Here is a 26,365-nt window from a genome sequence, read left to right as displayed (position 1 = left end):
AATGAGCTTAGTCATCTTGTGATCCTCTCTGCTTAACCTATCCCCTTTCTGTCCACGTAGCACAAGCAGAAAGTCACTGCAGTAATGACGCTATCATAACCATTCCCCCCCATTAGTTTTTTTTAATTCAGCCTGGTCACTGGTGCAGCTTACTGCCCTGCCACAGAAAACACTTGATGATGATGACAATGAAAACCAGGAAGTACTGGTTTTGATATTTAGGATGCGCTGGCCTTAAAGTGGGTGTGTCAGTGTGTTGTTGAACCATTAACATCTAAGCAGACCCTCTAGGCAAAGATTTTGGATTCTAACAGCTTTGGTAAGGCATGGGACATACGTAGAGCCAAGAAGGAAGTCTGGACTAAGAGTTATCTTCCTCCCATGAATCTATCTGTAAACAGAACCCAGCACAGAAGAATCATCATATTGAGGAATAAAGATCAGGAGGAAACAAAAGGGTACCAAGATCAGGGCAGAAGTCAGGGATAGAAATAAGGAGTGTGTATGCCATTATTTCATCAACATTTCTCTTTCGTTATTTGGAAAACCAGCTTCACAACGCTCGGTAAACTAAATCCTACGATCATCAACTAGCTAGAACTTGTGTAGTGCTTTTTATACAGGACTGCCCAAACATTTTGTGACAGATAGCTCTGATTCCAGCTGTTGTGAAATAGAAGAGGAGTTAAATGACTTCTCCCAGTTCAGAGAGGAAACTGGTTCCTTGGAGTGAAAGCCAGGTTTCCAAATTCTACCCTATCCACAAGAATATGCTGATATTCCTCTACTCGAGAAAAGAAAGCATGTGAAAATGCAAAGCACTGCAAAGCCTCTGCCACTTCAGTACAAATCTACCAGCCAGTGGCTCTGACTCGACAGCTTGGGAGAAGAGCCAGCATGCATACATCATTTTAAAGGTGAAACCTACTAACCACACCAAAAAATATTTAGCAATTATAATAAAAGATACCTTTTTAATGAGTGACTTTTTAATCAGCTCTACAGTGCTGTAAATCAAACTGTGCAGGATGTTTTCCAAAAGACTAAGTGCTAGAGCCACTGAATTTAAATGGTCTGACAAACGATGAGCCATATAGTGCCCGCTGACATGATCAGGAGCTCTGTAGTGGATTTAAGGCAATGCAGAACTCTATAAAATCACTGTATCATATTCAGAGTTTTGATTTTTACATCCTTCTTCAGTATTTGTGTGTTAATTTAGTACTTGTGGAAGATACCAGGTATACCGAGGCATAGGCTCAGCAAAGCATCAGTAATGTTAAGCCTCCAGATATGCTGCTAAATTTGGCTTTCAGTGCTAAACATCACGATCAAATCGAGAAGTACGTCTGTACGGGCAAGCTCAGACTGATGCAAAATTCACCTCCCTATGCTCTTGGGTTGGTGGACATGAATGTGGCCATTAAGAAAGCAGGCAGAGATGTCTCCTGAAGTCTGCCCCTACCTGCACCTCCAGATACAGCTGCGCTCAGTTTAATTCTTGTGAATCTACTGTAGCGACAGCTGTGAAAGACAAGTGTGAGGGTCAAATACACAAGATCCTGACTGAAAGCTTTATGCCTAATCTAAAGTCTCCGAGCCTAACAAGGTTTCTTGTGAGATATATGTCCTGAACAGTGACAGACCATACAACAATCTTCTCTTTTTCAAGTATACCATCATTTCTGTTGTGGCTGAGGCCACAACTAGGATCAGCACCCCAGGGCAGTGGCTGCTTGCTGAATACCCAAGCAGTGAAAGACGACGTTTACCCACAGAAAGAAGGTCTGGATTTTCCAAAGCTGTTTAATCATTGCTCTGGCCACCATTGCTAGAGCCAAGTTATTTAGAGGGTTAATGTGCCTTTTCAAAAGTGACTTAGGCACTCCGGAAAGTTCATTTCAATTAACATTTTTAAGAAATGAATTGAATAATAATAAAGAAACCATTGCAGAGATAAAAGCAGCTTTCAGTCCATCTAACAATTCGCTTCCATAGAAAGCTACTGCTGAAATGGGATCCCTGAAGAATACCCTAAAGACAGACCATAATACTGTGAGTCTCCCCAGCCCCTGTTACTGCCCCAACCAAGGCCCTATTTTACTTATATCTGGAACCAGCCTTGAACCCCAAATCAGTACATTCCCAGATCTGGCTGGAGAGCATTAACTCTTTTTTTTTTTTTTTTTTTAAACATTCTCTCACAGCACAGGCATCTGTAGGTTTTAAAAATTTTAGAGCATTTTGAGTACATCGTTTCTCTTGAACAAATTTGCATAACTAAAAGCAAACAGGCGATATAAAAATGCATTTGTGTGATCATCATTTTAAGGGGTTGACTAAAACCTTTTTAGGGAGACAATTAGAAATGCAGAGGGAGTGTGGCTGATTTATGTGTATGACAGATTCACTAACTACTCTGTCTTGGTATATTCTGAGCTCTCTGTTCCCATCACCAACTGGTAAACACCCCCATTAAATATTTCTCTTTTGACCTGTACACTTATATTTCATTAGCATACATTACACATAGGCCAACATCCGAGTAATTTATCCAAACTCAAGTTCTGTTGGTGCAGTCGGTTTTGAGAGTGGAAAGTTGCATGCAAAATTAGAAGCCAGACAGAAATAAGGTCCTTAAACTACCCAGAACACAGTTGTGGTTTCTAAATAATTCAAAGGTTATTTAACCTTAAACTATTCACCTAAAATTTTTGCATATGTTTATATTTGGATGATACAATGATAAAGAAAGCAGAACAGCAAACTACGTTAACTGCGTAGGAGCCATAACAGCAAAGGAATTTAAGAACGTGCGTATTGTAACGGTCTGTCTTTCTCTCTAGCTTTCCTTCTCAGCTTAAATGCTTCCAACAAGCAATATAATTTTACCTAGTTGCCTCCCTCCTGTAACTATCCTCTTCAGGGGAACCTGAAATGAATTGACTGTATGTTTATTAATTATTTGAGTCCTTTTTCCATTTCTCAAGGACCTCTCATGGTGAGATTTCTCACCCATAATTAATTACTCCACTTGTACAGACCACAGCATTCATCACAACACTAACAGTGATGCAACTGAAAAGATTCAACACCTTTTCTTTTTGTCAATTTTTTCTTTTTTCTTAAATGCTATGGAAATATTCATCAGCACATTCTGAAATGCGCAGTCTCCTTGCACAGGCACCATCAGTGCTAAGGCCATGTGAACTCACCGTTCTCTTTGAAGCAATATGGAAAAACAACAGGGCGCTTCCTAGGGGAGCCACAGCATTTTTCTTGGTGAAGAACATGCTGCTAAGGCAAGATACAGTCTTTACCATCAGAGGTTTCTGGTCTAGGACTTGTGCTTGCAAGTCTCAATTCCTTGGATAGGAAAGGGGATGGCAGTAAAGAGAAGTATTGGTAGCGCAACAGTCTGTAACATAAGGCAGACCCTATTCCCTGATTGCTGGTTAGGAATTGCTCAGTACGTCTTAAGAGAAGGAAAAGTATTTTGATTTAAGGTAACAACACATCATGCATATGTCCAAATTCTCACGTTGGCTGCGGAAGAAACGAGCTCACACGTAAGGCAGTCTGCACAGCTACCTCGTGGGACAGAAATGAGAACTCCTGCCTACACCCTCGCCGCTCTATTGAGTCAGCAGTCCAGCTTCAGGAGATGTTTTGGATCCAGACTAGCAAATAGATCAGATCCCAGGGAAATTCATATATACAGATGCAAACGTCATCACTTTGACAGTTAATAAAGATCTCACAGAAAAACACGCCGTATGTAAAGTAAGGATGAAACACGTGATTAATGATTTTCATGACAGAAGAAAGAATGACCATAAAAACTATTCCTCCTTTTTTTTTCCCCCCCCTTCCCCCCAGTAACTGCCGGAAAGGGACAAGCCCCCGCACTTTACACTTACACAGTCTTATAAACTTTAATGGGACTTCACATGGGCAGAGATGGCAGGACAGCAGCACCGAGCACGCTCATCCCCAGCAGCTCATCGTTCTGTTTGCCTGGGCTCCGAGATTAGTCACCTCTGACATTGCCCAAGGTAAACCACATTTAGAGGACAGGAATAACAATTGTAACATTCAGTATGTCACCAGAGTCCTTTATCCTTTTATTATTCCTAGTCAGCCTGTCAGGAAACATTTGCTACATACAATAGTGAAGAAGCATGGCACCAAGTGAATAACCAGAGACTAATCCTGACCAACCTCAATTCATTATTTCACCCTGATTCTTACAGGATGAGTTTCTAACAGAAGGAGCAAAAGGATATTTTGATATTCTTTCAGCCTTCATTGGGGTGAGGTTCTCTCTGCTACAATCCTATTATCACCAATCCTGATGAAAGCGAATTTGTATTCCTCCAGTTTAAGGACGTGGCCCAAGACGGCTCAGTCCAGACTGTCACCTTGCATCGACTGCAATTTCTTCACAGGCTTTTACATTCAGTGCAAGGATTTTTATTTTAGTTGCTGTATTCTAATCTCAATCCAGATTAGGTTTAAAAACTAATGATCAACAACGAATCAAGTTTACTTCAAATTATAAATCTGAGTGTACTCAGCGTGCAGCAGCTCTTAAGAAAAACAGGCTTTCATAGAAGACCTGAGGTTTTTTTTTCTTTCCTAAACATACCAATTTAAGATAGACCACTCCAAAATTCCAGTTTCATTTAGTTGTCATTGACTTCTTCAGAGAGCTCAGTGCTGAAAAGCACACATCACATTGCCTCAGAAATCAGGGAAGACTTAAAAGTAAAGCTACAAGATATACAGTAGAAGCTCACAGACGATAGGTGTATTACAGTGTATTTTCATCTCTGTGCAAAAGATTATTCCCACTACTATTGATAAGAATAGGATATACACATCCAGAGGCAGAAACACATATTTGTTTGCTTATAAATCAGTTTTAAACTCAGGAAATAAATGTGTCAATATTGTTTTCACAGACCTTTTAGATTCAGGTGACATTACAGAGATCAGAGCGACCTGACTGGGAAATAATTTCTGTTTCAGGGACCTCATTTCTTTGAAGCAAAGAACCTGAAAGTTTATAAATGCTCACTAGAAATGAGTAATAATTTACTACTAAGATACGTCTGTGCTCTGAGGTTTACGGGACGTGGGATGAAATCCTGAACCTATTCAAGTTAGTAACAGAACTGCCACACTTTAAAAAGTATGTTAGCCTCTATAATTTACACTCTAAGAGCACATATTAGGCCCTGAAAAGTTTAATTTGAACTTCAGAGAATAATTACACTATATCAGACTAGAAATCTTTCACTGATTTTAGGAATCACTTGACTGGTTGAAGCAACTGCATTACAACACATCCCTCCACAGATGTCAGTGAATAATATTTATTTAAACAATGAATGAGACATAGTTTAAAAAAAGCCATGGCAAAACCACTCGGAAGCAAAAACCAAGCTCATATGGACGCAGAACAAACAATAACGTGGAAAAAAAAAGTAAAACAATTCAAAATCTTCAGGGAAATAGAAAACTGGTCCTCGCTTATAGGAGCTCATGATTAAAAAAAAAGAAAAACACGCACACTGACAGTGCCCTTTTAAGTGTACAAGCTTTCTACACTGAAGAATATAGTCTGGTTGAAATTAGTATAAATCTCACAGTGTATTAAAGCATCAGAAGATGAGGGTAGCTATGGTAATTCTAGCACTTTATTAAACACCAGACAAATTGAAGAGTACATTTCCTGCGTTTTGAAAGAAATGAATGATATCTTCTGATTGGGGAAAGCTAAGGGCAAAGGAAGCTGGCTGAAATGGCTTAAAACAGCACCGCAGTACATTTATCAGGACATTTAGTGTGGCTTTTCATGGGAAAATGGTGGAAGGAGAAGGGGGGAGTGATTTTTATCACTAAAATTAATTTTATTGCAGTGCTAACTAACCCTCTTCCCCCCTGGAATCACGCACAAATAAAGAAAAATGACTGGGAATGCTCTTCCTCTTTGTGGTTTTTCAGTACTCGTTTGTGTTTTCAGCAGCGCAGAGCTAGATCTGGGCTGTGCACTGCACCATTCTTCTGCCCGAACTACAGCACGGAAAACAGATACATAAAGAACGAAGAATCTGATTAAGAAAAGTACATTTATATTTTGACTGTGTTTTATTTTTAACATAAAACATCTTGAAAAAAGTTTTATGATTTAGCATTTATGAATGACTAGATTTTAAGAGAATTGTAATATTTTTTTAGGGTATTTCAGCTCTATGAGTTATTTCTTGTAGATTCGGATAATGACATTATAAATCTTTCTGTGGAGGCAATTACTAAGGCAGAAATGGCCTATTCCCCATTGGCTTTTAGGCTCAGCTTACTGACATATTACAAGCAGGCTTACCATGGTCATTAAAAACTGATCTGGGATTTATTGTACCTCTTTAAACTCTCAGTACTTTGAAAAGTATTGAACAGAAAGGAATACAAGGTGAAGTTACAAAGAGATCCAACGAAGCAATCAGGGGAAAAATAGGCTTAATTTATCCCAGCAAGGCCCACCAGAAGCGCCACAAAAATATTTGAAATTGAGCTTTGAGTCCTTAATAGAGATCACTCACAAGAGCTATTAATCATATCAAATGGAAACACTTTTAAACAGAGGGTCTGGGAACATAAAGGACATCAACACAAGATTACAGGGCAGAAAACAAAGCCAAGATTTTAAGTCTGCCAATAAGGACAAAACAGCTGCCCAATGCAGTAGATGAGAATGAAAAAAAAAAAAAATCAGCTACAGCAACTTTTCTTGCTTAGATCCCAGTCACCTGCAGCGCAAGCAGGAATTTTATCTATACCTTAAGTTAACATCAGACCTCAGATCATTGCACCGTAGTCGGTTTTCAGGGTAATCTCTGGTGGCCAGCAGTAGGGCGGGCGTGCGAACAAATGCCCGAGAGCACAAACGCACCATCACCTTGTGCAAATGGATCTAAAAGAAGGCCAGAATAAGAGAAACACTGACTACACCACTGGATTTGAGCAGGACTGGCGTACTCATTAGCAAGCAAAGGTCAGTGACAAAATTTCTGTTTCATCATCTGCCAGTTAACCTTCAGTTCCAGGTTGCCAATGACAGGAGCTGTATCCCCAGAGCAGCCACAGTCCCAAGCTGCTTACAGCCCTCGGTCCTTTGGAATGTACCCCAGGGCAGAGGGTTCGGAACATTTGGAAGCACCTTCCACTACTCGTGGCTTTTGTCCCGAGCTTAAAGCTGCCTTCACAGGAACGAATTGCTGCTTGGGGGAGCTACTTCATGGCTGTTTTATATTCTCCTACAGTCATCTCCAAGAATCCCATTAATTTTAGGAAAGAAACCCACCAAGGGTGACTGGTGTCTCAGGGTGTTATACGACTTTACAAAATACAACCATTATCTGTGTTTTGCTGTAAGTAAATAACCAAACCCGTAGTTTTATCAACAATTCTTTCAGGCAATTGTGGTCTGCTAATAGATAAAGAGTACAGCTTCACTGTCTCTATTTTTTTAGAGCACCATCTTTGGTTTTAATTCTCAAAAATAGGTGGCAATTTGGTTATCTTTCAGGAAAACCTTGAACGGGCATCAGATTTGCAATGGGTACCTTTCTGAAAACCATACTACAGATGTTTGAAAGCTGTTGATCTAAGAACTAAATGTCACTTCTGCCTTGTAAGTCATCTTTTGCTTTCTCAAGATGATCCTGACAGGCACATACATATTCTCATGTTGTACAGTATGTTAGGTTGGTCAACACTAATTTTAAAGAATATGTTTTAACATAATATTCATTTCAAACCTGAAACCGAATTGTTACAGGTAGTCTAAAAATACAGCCCTTTCGTCAAGTTTGCATTTTCCAGAGAGATTTGTCACTCTAAAATTCTCTTTACTTTTCACCAGGAATAAACTGAACTGTATTTGAAAATAATGGCTTTAATTATAATTGGCATATCTGAGCCTACAGCTAGTGCCAGTCACTTTACTAAGTGACATTACTTATGACACTGGCAAGATCAGAGTCTTTTATCACTTTTTTTTTTAAATTATTAATAGGAGACCAATTTCCAACCTTCTCTAATATCTGATTATCTCTGGATAACTGGAGACGGGTAAAGATAGAGGATCACATCCAGAACTGGGCCCCCACTAGTAATCCCTAAAAATCCATGGTATTTAGAGTACAGAAACTTCTCAAGATGAGCAGAAATTAAAAGATTTACATTCCCTTTGACTAAAGTGTCTGTCATACAATTGCTGTATATAAATCAGGGGTGAGAAAACCTACGCCCCAGAACTAGGCACAGCCCACGACCTCAACTCATATTTTTGGTGCGTGTTAGCGCACGATCCACCAAAAGTGCCTGGCAGACCTATTCATCACTGCTACTATTATGAAGGAGTATTTGCTAGTAGAAATGGCATAGTACTGCACCAGCGCCCAAAGGGCAGGAGGTATGGGCGGGCAGGAGAGAGAGAGAAAGGGGCAAACTGGCAGGGGCTGGGAACCGCCGCGCTCCGACAGCCTGGTCCAGCACCAGGGATGGGCGAGATGAGGGGTGCAGCATTACGTTCCTCTGTCCTTCCTCTTGCTCCTCATGTACTTGCCTTGTATATACAGCCAAACTTAGACTCACTTTCAGTGCCTGCCTAGCAAAACTAACAAGGTTAATGCAATCATTAAGAAAGAACAGCAACGGTGCAAGTTTGTTCTAAGTAAATTCACCTTTCACTACAGACAAAGGGAAGTCTGTAGACCTGACTGCAGAATATGGCACCATACATGTTGAATCTGCCTCCACATGTGCAGAATTCGTCTAAGATGCTCTTTCCATTAAGACAAAGCTCATTCGGACCCGTTCTTCCTCCTTGGAATGTACGCAGCATTGATTTACACTTTAGTAGTAATAACTTCAGCTATTAGAGTGCTCTTAGTATCCTTTTTAAATTGGCTTCAGGCATTTGGGGAGTCATTGTCAGGCCATCTAGAATGTAGATAAAGGGATCCTATGGCAGAGTAATATTCTGTATAAACTCCAGTCTAGGGATGATGATATATTTCCCATAACTCTTGCATTGCGGGCATTCCGATAACATGTGGACAAAGTGTTCCAGAATATGTATTACATCACCAGCCCCCTTATTATTCAAAACACTGGCAGAGTGAATCCCCTTCAGAGTCCAGAAGATCCGCAATGTAATTTTGTTGTTAGAGAAGACCTTAATCACCTGGTGATTATTTTGACTGCTGGTACAAACGTTATCCCAGGCTTAGCCTGACATTTGAGTATTTGTATCTGAATCTCTGAGTTCCTTCGGCATCCTTAGCTAGGTAATATTATCCTGGAGAATGATAAATTTTTTTTAAAATTTTTTAGAAGAATATTTTCCTTAAAAAGCTAGAAGCATCAACTATACTGTATCAGGTGAGTCATTCTGGTTTAAGACAACATACTTTACCGACATGTCCAATTCCTGATATTCCAGAAATGAGTGAATAGCTCTCTAATTTGCTTAATTCTGTAACCAAACCATGCAAGTATTATCCTTCTGGTATTCTGGTTTGAATGACAAAGTCAAAATGGCAGAGATTGTATCAATATTAAAATACAGATTATGGCTTTAATTTTTAGATTTACTTAATGTTGTAGCATCAGCTGCAAAATATGACAATGAGACCCAACTCCATTCCCTACTTTGTAAACTCAGGAGTGGTTGATGTTCTGGATAGTTTCCTTTATCTCCTTTCAAATTAGTATCCTAAGGACTACTTCTGAAGGGAATAATTTTGCATTTTTCAAAATGGAAACAATAGATTAACATGCAAGATTATTTCATGACAACTGCTGAAGTTTTTCTGAGCCTAGCAGAAAGAAAAAGGACAGGCCCTCAAAGATGTAACTTGAGAATGCTAATTTATATTTTATGTTATAAACATAAGGATAACTATAAATGATAACTGAGAAGCTGAAGTTCTGTGAATGTTGATTGCTTAATATAACATAATGTGTTTTTTTCTTCTGGGTGGACCATTATATAGAGACACATAACTTAAAGTAATAGTAACCAGAATTGTAGTGCAGCTGGAAGTCAAGGGGAACATAACCATATCGTATGACAAGTTTGTGCGTACAAACATATTAAAATAATGACATTGAAGCACTGCTGCAACTAGCAACAAGGAAACACGTACAAATGCACACATTTGCATTTTACCTTTGAGTATGACTTTTACATTTTTTCCTAATTGTGTTTACCTATTTCCTGAATATTTCATCACAAAATGTCCTACCTGAGAGCTGGGTTAGAAAATCATCAGCTGCGCACGCGGACAGAAGCATCTTCTGTGGCACCATGGATGCATACAAAGGTGCTCCTCCCCTTTTCCAAGTTCCCTGAAGTGTTGACTCTTCTCTGCTTGGCTTGCGTGGAGAACCTGTGGAAACAAGGTATTGTGCTGCTCAGAGCTCAATACAAGTTAATACCTCTGCCAGTCCTGCTCACACAGAACAGCCTTACAGAATATAGCCCCAGAAAACTTGGAAAAATGTGTTTCCAAGCACTGATCGCTGTCTTGGTGATCCGGTGGATTGCAATGCACAAGGTAGATGTGAGAACTGGCGAGCTTCAGAAGTAAAATCTCAAAAGCTGGACTTCCGCAAGAAAAATCAGAGGCGGAAAGCACATCTAATTCACATATTCCTTTGCTTTGTCCACACACGCTGCAGCCAGCAATCTTCTACTGTCTGCCTTCACAGCCATTATGGTGAGAGACAGTCAGCTGATATCACAACTAAACTGAAATGTTTCCATGATAAGTTGTTAGTGCATGCAAGCAAACATATTTCTAAGATCGTGAAAAATATTTAATCATTTGGGGCTTGGGAATTTCAGTTCGGAATGCCCATCTAAATAGATCTTTTCTTCCCTCAGCAGCACACGTGGAACAGAGTGAACTGAAACATTTTAAGTTTCTTACTGTAAACTACATAACTTATTGATTTCGAGGCCCTACCAAGAATTCTGGCACTTAAGCAGACTCTAAAAGACTCCCACTAATCTAACCTCTGGGGCACGTTACTATTCTCAAGAGTCAGCTGATACCTTCACCAAGTGAACTAGATGACCTCCAGAAGTCCCTTCCAACCTAAATTATTCTATCATTCTACAAGCATTTTGAATCATCATTTTCTGTGCTGTATCACTGGTGTTAAGAATGGCATTTAGCATGCTCAGAAATGAACTATGCAGCAACCAAGTTGTAGTTAGAAGAATGCAATTTAAAACACATTTTCTTCACAGATAATACAATACGCGGTCTTCCCAGGAGTAACTCTCATGAACTATTCCAGTCACAACCCTTATTTATAGGTGGTGATGGAATGAATGAAACCTGCTGCTCCATAGTGAGAAATTTTTGTGATGCAATAACTGAAGCAGCCATCACAGAAAATTAGGTCCCTGTACGATTCTGCATGAAAACAACTTGAGGATTCTCTCTGGACTAAGTGATTTACAGTAGAGAAATATTTCTCACTGCTACACAGAGGGTCCAAATTGAATCTTTGATGGAACGGCTGCAATTCTGAAGCAGTGCAATGTGTCAGCCCACCACCTGACAAGAGTTAAGGTGGGGGAGGGAGCAGCTCCTCATAATTTGCCCTTTTCCTGCAGGTTGGCATAACTCAGGTCCATCCAACCCCAGTACCTGTCTCCAACATTTATACCAGAAACTCAGCGAAAATGAAGGGAACAGCAGATACTCAATAAAGATACTCAACATCCAGGAGCAAGTGTTCTGGGGTCTTCAAAAGGCAGTAGTTATAGATGGATCAGTGCTTAATTGCCACTGGCAGAATGAACCTCCCTGAATTACCAAAACAGACAGATCAGGTGCACAAAACTTTTCCTGAAAAATGGAAGATTCACACTCCAAAGCTAATGAGAAATTCTAACTCTCCAGGCAAGATCCAAGGTACAAACTGAGACACAAATGACATGAACTATAACGAGAAATCACTCTATAACTAATTGAGTGAAAGGAAGTCCAAGTGAAGTTGGTTTGCACTAACTTTTTGAGGCGCTTCAACTCCAAAAGGTGGAGGAAGCCATTGGCAGACATCCTCAGGATGGCCTATGTATTTATTACTTTTCTGGGGAACGGGTTGCACTAGGAAAACGGTTGCACAGGAAGGCAAGGCCATAGTCTTTGATATGAAAACTTAGAAAATATTGGGGCAATTTGGATATTTTTGAATCATTTGCCGGCTTTGTAGTCCTTTCTATCTCATCCTCCCTTACTTAAAGGGCTAAAGCTCAGAGGTATTAATAGTTATTCTTGAGAAATATAGACGAATGGGTGAAGTGACAAAATACAGAAGACAAGGGAATGGAAAAAAGAACTAACTTGGAGATTATAAAGGAGTTCCTTCTTTTAAATTTCTGGGGAAATTCTGAAACAAATTATCTGTATTCCGTAAAGATAACAAGCAGAAGAGTTTGACATTTTGTTCTTGAAGACTGTCGGTTGAACCCATCTAATTTTCTTCTACAAGGAAGGAGGCTTTGTGGTCAGAAAACAATAGATGTCATTAACTTCTTGAGAAATTTCTGATTGCTATAAGATATCTTGTAGTTAAGCTAAGAAAACATTGTTCAGATAAAATAATGCTAGGGTGAATACAAAAATCAGTTTCAAAACTGTACTCAGAGTATTTATCAAAGATTCATGGCCAGAATGGGAGGCTGTACGAAGTGAGGCTCCACAGGGGACTGAGGTTGGTACTATTCAATATTTTCATTAGTGACCTCATTGATGGAATAGATTATGCTTATTACATCTGCAGACAGCATCAAATTGTGAGTATGCTGGAAGGCAAGATTAGAATTCAAAATGATCATGACAAATCGGAGAAGTAGTCTGAAAAATAGGATGCTGTTCAAAAGGGACAGGTGCATCAAATTTCACGTAGGCAGCAACATTCAGCAGTACATGATGAGCGAATAACTAGCCAAGTAACAATTCTGTATAAGAGAATTCAGGGACTACAGTGGGTCGTGTATAGCTTCTATCAAAGTTGGACCTCAGATGTGAAAGAACAGGCAAGAACCACACCCATATACTTCTGCTATCTAAAGCTTTAGCCAACAGAAGAAAGTCACATATAAATACTACTAGATTATTGAAATAACCATGCTTAAAAACCCTTCTGGATGCAGACATCCAAAGCTTAATGTTTCTGCAGAGGTGCAAGGCTACTGGAGAGATACCTCCACTACCAAAGTCGTGGTTTTGAATTGCTGATATGAAGAGCTGCTGACAGGAAGAATTTTACCTCACTAATTCCAAAATATGGGTTACTTTAGGAAGAGGGGGACATCGTCAGTTGCTTTGATGCACTTGAATGACAAGAGTTGTGTGAATGCACATTAAATATCTGATACTCCATTAAGCTAGTGAGTGGCACAGAAAGAGAAAGTAAAATAGTAGTGTCTTTTAGATGGTTATAAATAATGAACTTCAAAGCAAAAATTGGTTAAGAGGCCTTGTGCCAGAAAAAGTCCATCTATACTGAATACACTGGGGAAAGTTGCCTGAAAAGAGTTTATTTATATGAAAATATGACCACAGAACTGGTGTCAAGGTCAGTAAGACTTATGGTGATCTGCTGAGTAAGTCCTATTTGCGCAAGACTGATCTGCATCAAGGGTACCTTGGGTTTACACAATAATCCCATCCTTCCATGAATTCTTAGACAGATTGATAACATTAGCCTGGAATCAGTTAATCTGTGACGATATCTTGAATATCACTATATTTGCATATCTCAGGCATCTTTAACATATCTATCTCGTTCTATTTAGATACTGGTACAATGGTCTGATGCAGACATCAGACAACAAAAGAGTTCAACGTTACAGCACGGCGTTACTGGGAAAAGAAACCACCCTTTAAACTATCTGTGGGTGTTATCTAGCTTTACCTTGTCTTTATCCATTTTGATGCTATCCACGCAACATTTGAATTAGGTAGCTGGCTCCAATTTGCACCCAGATGAATGACAAATAACAGCAGGAAAACTCATTTCACATAATTTTCAGTAACACAATTTACTAAAATAGCATTAACAACTAAGATGATGTAAAACCACTATCACAACCAAAACCATGGAGGAGTAGTATGTAGGGCATAAGTAACAACCAGATAAGGCTGTTGCATACAGTACTTTCTCTCTGACCCCAGTTCATTAGAGAAAAAGCAATGATTTAAACTACCTAGCTAACCTCTTCCAGAGCTATAGTTTATAACCATAAATCAGGCATGTGACTACCTGGAGGCATCAGGGAGTTTGCTGCTACACTGTGTTACAGAGCTAGGAGGGAAAGAAAGTTCCTATTATTGGATCATGCAGTAGACATTGGTGCTTGAAATTTCTACTTACACTACATTAGCTCGAGGCAGTTCATTTGCTAAAATAAAAGAAACAAAGTGTAAAATATTCACTGACTTGCTCAACAAAGCAATCAACGAAAGGGAGAAAGAGAAAGAGGGAGAGAGAGAGAGGGAGTGTGATTTTTTTTTTCCTGCTATCACACTGTTGATAAATACCATTAGTGTTTTAAAATTATGTCACCCATTTAGTTTAAATTTAAAAGTATTAGTGGTATTATCAGTCTGTCTATCCATCTCCCTTTATTTTGTCTGTCTCCTGCTTCTATTTTGTGTGAAATTTCAAGAGATGAATCCCATTTTCTATTAATTCAATGGCTGTCATCTTGCATTGCATCATGTAGCCCAGATCACAACAATGAAATCTAAGGGTTTAAATTAATAATATTGCAACACATCACTTTGTAAAGCGTTGTACTCATCCATATCTAGCCAGCTCAGGTACCTTGCCTCCAGTCTGATGCCTTTCACTGGTAGCTATGGGTGGGATTACACCTGTACAGTTGCAAACAATTTATAATTGGTAACCGAATACTCAGACTTCGTGGTGGAGAGCATTACTTTAATAGGGTGTTGAGATTTAACAAGATGTTTTTGCTTAAAAATAAAATAGTTGGGAAAAGCTTCAGGGAATACGAGATCTCTGTTCTCTGAGTGGCATTTTCCACACCTACAAATATATGCTGACAGGTAACTGTATTGCATTACAATTGCCTTACATACAATGTCAGCTAAAGCTACATGGAAAGTCAGCATCTTGGAGCACCTATGCATCATGAAACAGCTGATAGATTGGGTTAACTATTAGAAGTTCAGATATAATTTCATTATAGCCACTAATCCACAAAAAGGAAAGAAAAAAAGAAGCCAAGATTATGTGCAAGTAAATCATCAGAACCACTACAAATTCAGGAAGGAATAAAACATTATGCCTAAAGGAAAATAACACACGAGATCAAAAATACATCCTATCCAACATTTACTGTTGTTATTCAGGCATAGCTCCTATTATGTTTTGTCATGTAGAAACAAATCCACTAGTGGGAATCTACATTTTTAGTTTGTGAACATTTCTAAAAGAAAGGATAAAAAAGAAATACGACCGTAAGTCCTTCAGTGGCCAACCCAAACTATAGGAAACAGATGTGCAGCCGGGAGTGCCTACCTTTTCCTCCCCTTCCCTCAGAGCATACTTGAACCTGCAAGAATACTCCTAAGACTTTATATACTGACAAACACACGAAGCACTCGGGAAGCAGATAGGCACAGAACTATATGGGATTCATTAGATAGCTGCTAATCGTCAAATAAGTTCCAGCCCAACCTGCTGAGTGTAAATGCAAATGTACCACCTTTGGAGCTGCCTCATTGTACAGCTATTGATTTATGTTTGAATGGGAGTTCAAAAAAAAAAGTTGTCTTTTGAAGCCTTACTATCTGAGCATGGCTCCTTTGTCCAGGTGTCTTGGGGATCTCTTGCTGCAATTTTGATCTTTGTATTCCAAAAGCCTTAGAGAGTCAATTCAGGTAACTTAAAAGTGAGATATAATCAGAAAGGATTTGGAAATAAAGTCTTTGCCTTGTCACATTAATGCGGCCCTATCAAGTGGCAGTTTATCAAGAGGCAGCTCACAAGGTTTTAATGAGCATGCTGCCTGTTCTTGTACAATACTAATTAATCCCATTTTTTCACACTGGTGTGATTGCTTCATGAAACCCGCATTGTTTTATGCTCAGCAGCAAAGCGGGCTCTCACTGATTAAATCTCCTTCCCAGAGCTGGAGCCTGACAACTGAATTATACCTTGCTCAAAATAATAATGGGTATCAGCTAATAAATACGGTTTAACACACACAAAACTATGCAGCCAAAATCACACCACAAAATAGGAGTTTGACTTATAGGCACAGCAGTGTTTCATTAAACATCTGTATTATAATTCACTGGTTTTCCAACTGATGTAATAACTTAATTGATGAGAACAAAGACAAGCTTATTTATTCACCCAATTGCTTGCTTCTTGACTAACGTTTTTCCTTGGTGTTATTGTGGAAATAAATATGCAATATTCTTTTTATAGAAGTCTAATTTAGGCCCTTTTTTTCCCCTATTGAGAAGTCAACATCACAATCTGTTTCTGACAAGTTCTTGCTGCAGTGAAGCAGACCGCATTATGATAAGACAGCAGTGTGTTGTTTACCCTAATGTTCAGACATTCCAGCAAAGGTGAGAGAGGTGTGATGCTTCAGGCAGTTAATAATGAATAATTGTCTGCAAATTTACATTACAGGGTTCAAAAAGCTTGTTTTCTCTCTTTTCCCTTTCCCATTCTCCCACATGATTTAAAGCTTCTTCCACCTCAGCCAGGGAAGGGATAACTGCAAAGTACTAATGAGAAGTACAGCACTTTTCTCTGCAAGACCAAGTCAAATTAGGCACGTTATAGATATAGAATAATTTGGGGGAAATAAAAAAGATTTCTTTTCCTAATTGACAAATACAAAAAGGTATTTTTACTGTTTTACAATGCTTTGGTTGCACGTTGCAGACTAAGATGGTCAAAACTTAGTGTCTCATTTTGCTTAAGAACCTCTGAAGAAAGCTACTTTACCACTTAGATGGTATTTCCTTCAGAAAGTGCTCCCCGCAGCCAATAAAACAGAAAAGCAATCATTAACCTTGGATTTAATATAGATTTATATACATAACTTTGGATGCCCTGGGAGAAACTGTTTATTATTTATCTCTCATTTGTAACAGTGCCAGAAAAGTATGAGGAATTTTACAGCTGGATCTAAAAAAAAAAAAAAAAAAAAAAGTGGGATTTTCAAGGGAGAAAGAAGGGTCCTACCTCCATCCCCTTCAGTACCATTAACTGAATTTTGCAGATTAATTTAATGGGAGAAAAATTAGTAGAAGTTTCAAAAAGACATAATATTTATCCCTAACATCATCTTTCTGAAATATTTACAGTCTAAAGAGTGCCTAGTGAGAGTTAGGCCAATAGAAAAAACACAGAATAAAAATATTTTTCATTAATTGCTGTCATATAAGCATTTGCAGTAGGTTTTTTTGTTGGTAGGAGTACTGGTGCAACTAGCACTTCTATAGATTTAAGAATCACTCTGAATCCTTATGAAAAGATGACTCAAACAACAAATTGGAAGAAATGTCTTCAATTACAAAGCACAGATCAGAAGGTGCTCTGAGATAAGGCTTGAAAAAAGGTAAAAATATCAGGTTTTAAGTTGTGCTGCTTTTTGATAGAATTACCAAAATGAGAAACAAGACAGCTTAGGAAATATGAGCAAAGAAAAAAAAATTCCTTTCTTTTCAATTATTCCAATTTCATTCCAGTTGTTGTGATATCATAATTTAGCTAAGTCTCTCTAGTCCCCATTCAAATCTTCAGCTGATGCAAGCTGCGACTGTCCCCTGAGGATCTCGCCCATGCAGTCTTCCACATCGTCCCCTCCAGACGAGATCAGCATTCCCACAGTATTCACAACGGCACGAAGCGAGCACATCGACTGCGTATGATAGTTCTACCAGATCAGGATTCCTCACCTCTCTCTTCTGACTGTGGCACTACCTTATTACTTGACTAAGCGTGATTTTTCACAGTCGAATGTACAATTACCTATACTTCTCTGAGAAGAGTGGGAAGGGCCATAAAGGCTAACAAAGCAGAACGGCTCTCCCCCCAGTTCACAGACAGTTTGCAGAGGTAGAAGTTCCTGGGGAATGAGGCACTGTATCTACGCTCGTGAATGTTGTAACTCTATGACAGATCAAGCTATAATTAGATCATGACCTATGCCTGATATTAGAATTCAATTTGTAGAATTGATGTGCCATATGAAGTAAAAATAATTAAAGAGAATAATTAATTTATATTAGAAAAACAATATTAGCCATCTGCAACAATGACTTCTCTGTGCGGCAGTGACATACATATTGGCAGAAAAATGCCCAAACAACTTATTTATACTTTTATATATAAAAATACATGAAAGATACTTTTGGGGCCCAGATTCAAACTATTTTTAAAAAATTGTTTGTAAGAGCAGAAGGATTTGAGCCTATCCCTAAATAAAATAGCTACTACATTATTTTCTAATAATTTTCTTCAGAAAAAAAACCCCTTTCCCTTCTTCTAGAGAATCTAATTATTCAGTGACAGCAGTTGGCTGACTTGGGCACAACACAACATGTCAATTTTCAGTTGCTTACACAGTATCACAGAAACTGTTAGAAATTGTTTTGAAATCTGGCATACTTTTCAGTCATCCTAATTCCTCCAAGTGAGCCAAACCTGATTACATTTGGCTCACCCACAAAAGATCTGCAAGATGGGGAGAAGAACAAGGAGGAAAGAGAATCAAAAATCAACAAGATTTCCTCCCCCCCACCTTCAGCTATATCCCGCAGTAACATTAATCTCCTATACAACCTGAAATCTAAACTAATTTTTTTTCTTTTTTAGTTTTTGGCATATTGATACTGCATCTACAGGAGGAAATTATAATCTGTCCACAAAGTAATAAAACTCCTACTCCAGGGGACAGTTCACAAATATTAATTCTCTTGAAATTTATGTCTGAAACCACCCTTCCCCATGTAATGTATGCTGGTCCCAGTTACAGCGCGAGACTAATCACAACAAAAACATCCTTACCAGATTTATCATATGTAGGATATTTTTGGAATAGCCAGCTTCAGAACATGGTAAAGTAGGTAAAATATTCCAAGTCTGAATCTGAATTCAGATGCCACAGTGAAATTATACTGAATTTCATCAGACAAGAACCTGGCCCTTTATATGGGAACTATTCTACTTTCGCAACACATTGCCACCACATCAGTAACGTTCACTAAAAGGCCTGTTTATTTAAACCCTTCCTTTAATATCAAATTAATTTCATGGCTTTCCTTTTGAATTTAAGTAGAAGACATTTATGTTTATTACAAAATACTGTACTTTTCCAGTTGCCAAAAATATACAGCTCTAAGTGTAGAAGCGCAGACCAAAACTCTTGTTGCCAATATGAAATAAAAAAAGCTTACTTATCTTTAAAGCAAGGAAATTTAATTCACTCTCTTTACACTGTAACTACAGGATTTTAAGAATTTTTTAGGTTTTTTAGAATTCTTTGTTTGATAGACCAATGGAAAAAATTTGAGGGCTATTATTCAAATGGTTGTGGACCCTTTTAGCTAATGGATTCAAATCTATAATTCTGCACTTGTCAACAATTCTTCAATCGTATTAAGACTGCGTAACTCTGTTCAGTCCAAATCTTCTAGGACTCTGTTCTGCAAAGCAAATAACATTTCCCCACGGAGGAAATGTGTACTCATGATATCTAATTCTCAAGTTCTCTCAATGTTTCCTTGATTTTTTTTTTTTTTTGGAATACAGACAGATTTCTGGTAGGTGTGGCCCCATTTGCATAAAACCTAGTCCCCTCCATAGACACACACACAAAGATATTCACAATAGCATAATTCTAGAGCAATTATCTGTGTTCTCCAAGATAATACCAGACTTCTTTACACTAGGTTTTCAGAGCAAAGTCTGTGCCTTATTGTTAAGTAGCTTATAAGGTAAACAGTTGAAAAGTTTAATTATATTTATGTCTTTACAGAAGCTTGCCTCTCCCTTCCCACCTTACATTATTAAATTAAAAGCTGACCTAATCAGAAAAGTTTTGCACAAATGAAACTCAAATTAAAAAAAACGAACACTTTGAGGAAGCTTCATAACTGTGCTTCTGTTTGAATGACGATGAGAGACTGCCAACCTGAAGAAATTATTAGCTGTATGTTTAGAGGCCTATAGCATGGCAAGTCCTGCACAAGGTCCATAACCCAGCAAGTCCCTTAAATACAGCATTAGTTTGGACAGATGTTTCAGTTCCCACTTGAATTATAATGCAATTTACAACATGTGTATCAAGAACAATAGACGTCTTATAAATAAGAAAAGAAGCAATAAAAGTTTTAGCAGCTATTTACTTGACTACTTTCATTTTCACCTCTGAAGGGAACACTGGAAACAGTCAGAGAGAATACGCCCATCACTGAGGAGGTGACATTTTAGGAATGGTGACATCTAGGACATTTTAGGAAGCATCACCCAGTTCAGGAAGTAGCATTTAAAATTCCACGTTAAAAAATATCTCCAAACTTTCTGCATTGTCTTTTAATATGTGACTTCTGTGGTCCTCAGTACTAGAATTCTTCAGACAGAGAGATCAAACTGTGCTGATTAAATCCAGTGTTTCTACTACAAATAGATAATTATTCTTCTAGAATATAACACATAAAAAGTTGTTGTGTGCTTTGCCCTTTTATTGTTTGTGCTGGCGTAAAGAACATTCTTATTCTATTTACATTATTTACTTAAAGCACTTATTAAAATAAACTCAAAGAAGTCAACAAAACCCACAGAATTAAATGTCACATGTGATGGATTTAGCATACTATTTGGGCATCACAATGCAACCCAGGTGTGCAACATAAGCAGATGAATGGTATTTTTTAAATATTTTAGACAGTTGCAAAAAGCAGATCATGAACTGCTGCTGGGCTAAGCAGAGCTCACAAACAGCTGGTTGGACACAGTGGTGGTTCCAGTACTGCATGGTAATTTTCTACGTAGGTCCAAAAAAAAAAAAAAAAAAGTAGTATTAAATACTTCCCCTTGGCAGCTATATGAAATAAGGCCAAATGACTGCAAGCAGGTGAGTTACCATAACTTCATGAGTTACCACTCACCCGCTGAGCCACAGTAACTAGTTGCTGCTTACCAGAGTTGTGAAGCTGGCTTGAACCAACTTCACAGCCTTAAAAATCCACCAGTCTTTCGAGAATCCTCCAGCCTTAGAGGATGATTTCCATGGAGTCTGAAATACTCTCCTGGCTTCTAGAGGCTGAAGGAGAAATAGAAGATGCAACTGTGCAAGCCTTTTTGCACTAGAGACTGACCTTTATTGCCAGGCATTTAATAAGGATTCCTGGAGTGGTTCTTAGTCCCTCTATTCTCTGTTGAGGGTTTGAGATATCCCTAATATTCTGAAGCTAAAATACATTAGATTTGATGACCCCTTCTTCATTTTCTGCTGTGTACTTCAGAATTAGAGGTGGCGGCAGCCCCACTTTTACCTGAAAAATATTAGCATAAGAAGGAAGAGAGGAAAGACAAAAACTCTCCTTAATACAGGTTGATATGTGACTTTGCATAGCACTTTGAATGTTATTAAGTGTTTGAATTTCTTCCTGTGTCTTTTTAGCCTAGATGACTGTCTTTCTCTTTCACTGACAGCCTCTGCAGGACCAAATTGACAGCTCTTTAAAGCAGTCTGACAAAAAGCAGCATTAATTAAGTCATTGCCGGACTGTAATTGTGTTAAGAAGTAAAAATCTAATATGAGAAAAGGTTAGTGAGTCCTCTCTTGTGTCAGATTTTCTACTCTCTATGAATATTAATGTCCTTAATGAAGACAATCTTTGCCTCATCAAGCCGTTGTTCTGCATTCAGGTGCCAAATCCCTGCACCATTGATTTGTTTTTAAAGAACAAATATGTCAGGGGAGAGTGACTGTCCTGTTTCTTATCAACATCATAGAGAATGCTTTTGTATTCCTGGAAAGAGTTTATAGATTTTGTGTGCCATGTACAAGCAGCGTCTGTGATGGCAGAGGAGCGGCGGGGAGGGGAATAATGTTGAGGCGAGGTAAACTAGTTTAAGTAATTTAATAGAAGCGTTACATTTTATCACGTTAGCTTTTTTGTGTGTGTTAGCAATATCCATATATTAACGAGGTTATGATCAGCAGTTTTAATGATAAAATATGAATTATCTCTCCAGAAAGAATCCTGCAGTTTAAGCACTGAAATGAAGGAGCTCGGTGATAAGACACTGATCATCTCTTAGCTGATTATCCCTCCCCTCCTCCTCCCGATCGAGCAGATAATGATGATGGTGCTGATGAATGATGATCCTTTTTAAATAGGTTGAAGGCCCTTAGGAGTCTAACACTGGTGAGGAACATTTCGTGCACTTCTCCGTCTTCCCTGCTCAGCCCCCAGGTCTCCCATCACTTCACTTACTACCGTCCTCAAAGCTTGTATCAGCTGTGAAATACTTCTGCATTATTAGTTACTACAGTATTGCTAATACTTTTGGTTAGAAATTGTTGCGTCTACTCCGGTGAACGTATGACAGCCCTCCGATGCCCAGTTAAAGCTCAGCATATCGCACTGAAAGGCAAAACTATTCTCTTGACGGTGCTGGAAACCAGATCAAGTGAGAATCCTACCGAGGGCATTAGAAGGTACGTGAATTTCTATAGAGGGTATTTAAAAGATTTATGCCCCTTCTGAGAGTTGAGAGGTAATTAATATTCTATTTTCCAAGCAGAAATCCTTGTAACAGCTCAATTTTAAAGGAAATTCTGGTATTTGTGTTTCGCTGCAGAAAAGTAACAGAAATCTGAGTAGCATGGTTCTTTTTAAAGAAAATCTCAGCATATGTTACACTGACAGAACAACATGAGAATTTTTCTAGACAAAATTAAACAGTTGAAGTTTTTATTTGAGATGGATTATGTCTGCCAGTTAAGATGGATACAATAAATGTTCAGTAATGATAGCACCAACAGTTTCAGCGTGATTTTTACAACAAAAGGAAAGGAGAAAGTTTCTGACCTGACATACTGGAAAGTACGAGCTCAGAGCTGAGAAGCCTCTATTAAAACAAGAGTCAAACAACATCAACGAGAATCACTGCCACCAAATAATATGCATGAATTTTGTACGTAAGGCAGTGAAGGATCCACAACACTGATTACAGCACAGTGTACTCCAGACTGTGTGCACGAACTCACCCTCTGCCAGTACCTTTTATTTCTGACTCTAGAGCGGTATCCCTAGGTGGTTATCTATGATGCCTTTTTCCTTCAATTGCTCAAGCTAGAGCCGTGCAGCTGGTGCCTGAAAAAGGTACCAAAATTTAGTAAGAATTCCTCTGCAATCACTAAGTCTGAATTGGTGCAAAAGCGGTTGACTTCTGAATGCCAGGCTGGTTGTCAAGAAAAGTTCAACATTTTAAGAAGCTGGCTACAGCACAAGACCAGAACTGCCGTGTTATAGCAGCATTCCCTATGGAGATGAGGGACGTGGTACTCTTCAGCAATAGGTAGCTTTCATGTTTCTCATGGCCTCACTCTACATCTGACCAGGCTTCCAGGCATCATTATACAAGTTCTTCTTTTAACATTTTAAGCAACTACAGCTTTTGTAAACGGCCTGCTCTCGCTGCCCCAGCGCATGCCACCTCTTTCTTCTCTCCACCCAAAAGCTCTTCTTACAACCCAAGTCAGTATTATTTCCTCAGCTGTCAATCAGTTCTTTGTCCTACTTCCCCTGGATACTTTCTTCTCCTTAAAACTAACTTCTAGCCCACACAATATTTTAAGATGTAGGACAGAGTATTTCAAACTATTTTGTGAATTATCTGTCCTCTGCACAATGGTTCCAAAAAGGTAACAATTCTGAAAATTCAGGTGAAAAATGGATTAAAACTAGGATCTTTTAGAAAAGCAACAAATCGCAATCTCAAATATTTTTTTTTTTATAGAAGGCAGAAGGCACTGGCCTTTCAACTTATGATTTGAAAAGCCATTTATTAATCTAGCATTGTCCCACAGATCCTTAGCATTCACGTTTGTTATTCATATATCTAAGAAAAGGAGCAACCCTGATTTTTATAATACTTCTGTGACATTAGATACTAATATAGAAACAGACCACACTTGATGGGCTAGTGGCACAGCAACCACTTCAGAAAAAAAAGCCCCAAACCTTTTCAGGATATTTTGGGAAGGTTTTATATAGTTCCTTGATGAAAAAATTCTTAATTACAGCAGTGCTTGGCAGTACAGCATACATGGAGATGACAAAGGTTTGGGGTTTTTTTTCCTTTAAAAAAAAAATACCCCCACCACAGCGTCTGTCCTTAGCCCCCTTGACAAGGGAAAAGAAATTAAATGTCATATTCTTACCTCGTTGGGGAAATCAACTTCGCTGTCCTTCCACTGGTTTAATGTGAAATCACCACCTGGCTCCATTACTAGTTTAAGCTAGCGCATGGGACTGAAAGCAAGGCTATAGCTCGTATTTGTTCAAACTAACTTGCACCAAATTTGCTAGAAGAGTTGCATAACTGGACATGAAGGGCATGAAAAATAGTAATAATAATAAAAAAAGATTCTATGACATCAGCTGAGATAATGACACATAGGGAGGTTTGCAGGTGTTTCCAAAGGCAAGAAATACCTGCAGTGAGTCCATCTGAAGCAGGTGATGCAGTAGCAATGGTTCAGACATGGAGGAGAGTTCAGGAAGGACAAAGGTAGCTTCAAATGCAAGGGAAAACACATTTTCCATGAGTTGGAAGGGGATTGTCTGGAGATGAAGTCGTTGAACGCTGCTGTATGGAAAATTGGACAGAGGCTGAATTGGTTTGGCTTTTACTCATCTTGTCTCACCTTTCAAGCAGGATTGTCATCCCCAAGCAGGACTTCCCCTGTTTGGAGAATAATCTTCTGAGGGCCTTTCTGCAGGTTCCCCCCCGCCCCAACTCTGGAATATCTGAAATAGTATAAATAACATGAAGCCAGCTTCCCTCAGCTTAAATTCAGATTGGCCCCTATGTGAGAGGAATTACACTAGATTTATGCTGTCAATGACTTATACTGCAACTCATAATCCAGGTGAGGGAGTTATAAATACGGTACTGTAACATAAGAGTTTCTGACATACCATGTGGGAGTTGTGCTTTTCATACTAATTTTCCTCACAAATTTCCTTTTCCTCGTTTTTTTTACTGGTCCACCTTAGCTTATTAACCTAAAAGAGTCTTCTCTTGGGACAGCTTTCCCTAATTTAGCTTTCCCACTGTCCAGCTGACCCACTTGTAAAGCAGATGGACAATACAGAGGACATTTAGAGGAAACAGTATAGTGACTTGTATGACCGACAGGTCAGTTTTCAATTATTTATTAAAATAATTAATTGTAATTCTAAGTTATTGCTACAAACCACCTTTTTCTGCACTCTACCTTTTCTTCCTCCAAATGTAACTCTCTTCAGAAAGACAAAGACTGTTGTCTCACTAGGTCTATAGTCTTTGAGCCATACGTCACGCTCATGCCCCTGTTTTTGTTCACTGTTTTTCTGACATCCCGCTTCCACCCCTGCCAGCACAGCTGGAAGTCAGTGTTGCTAAAACACCTGAGATTATATATAAACACATTATTTAAAATTGTGTGAACATTAAATATAATTACTTTCTGTCAATCAAAACTTGCACACAAGTAAAATAGCTATATTCCAGGCTGTTTCCTGTTTGTTTTAAAATTTCTGGAGGACTCAAAACAGTCCAAAATAGTCAGTCCAGCACTAATAATCTTTTTCATGGCATTACCCTGCATTTTGGCATTTCTTAACCAAAATGCCAGACATCTAATACAGGTGTACCTGTCTACATTTATCCCACCCACACAGAAAACTGTAGACGACAGGGAGGATACTGGCCAAACAGCGAAGACTGTTTTTGTCCTCCCTATGCAGTGAAATTTATAGCCTAAGTTTCAGCGTATTGAGAAACTTTCAAGAACACCTGCCCAACTATGGTTTAAGGGTGTCTGCCCTACTTTCTTTGTTCTCTGAGTGCTAACTCCCCTTTGCACACAGTGTGAGCCAAGCACATATCTGATATTTGGTGTTGTATTCTACTGAGTTCCAGCTATAGGCAGTCTGGCAGATTAAGTTCAAGCTTTGTGAACAGAAGAAAGATAATTCAGAGGCTTCTTATTACTTCTGAT

General features: G+C 38.7%; 1 long non-coding RNA gene across 1 annotated transcript in view; it reads right to left on the bottom strand.

Moving 5' to 3' along the window:
* Window positions 1-26,365, bottom strand: part of LOC141750122 (uncharacterized) — a 172,027-nt gene that overhangs the window by 79,464 nt on the left and 66,198 nt on the right. Inside the window, exon 2 of the long non-coding RNA XR_012589572.1 lies at window positions 10,317-10,460. This is a non-coding gene — a long non-coding RNA (uncharacterized LOC141750122). The remainder of the gene's footprint in view (window positions 1-10,316; window positions 10,461-26,365) is intronic.

The sequence above is a fragment of the Larus michahellis genome, chromosome 12 (assembly GCF_964199755.1).
Source record: "Larus michahellis chromosome 12, bLarMic1.1, whole genome shotgun sequence".
Taxonomy (NCBI): domain Eukaryota; kingdom Metazoa; phylum Chordata; class Aves; order Charadriiformes; family Laridae; genus Larus; species Larus michahellis.
This window is presented reverse-complemented; position numbering and strand designations above follow the sequence as displayed.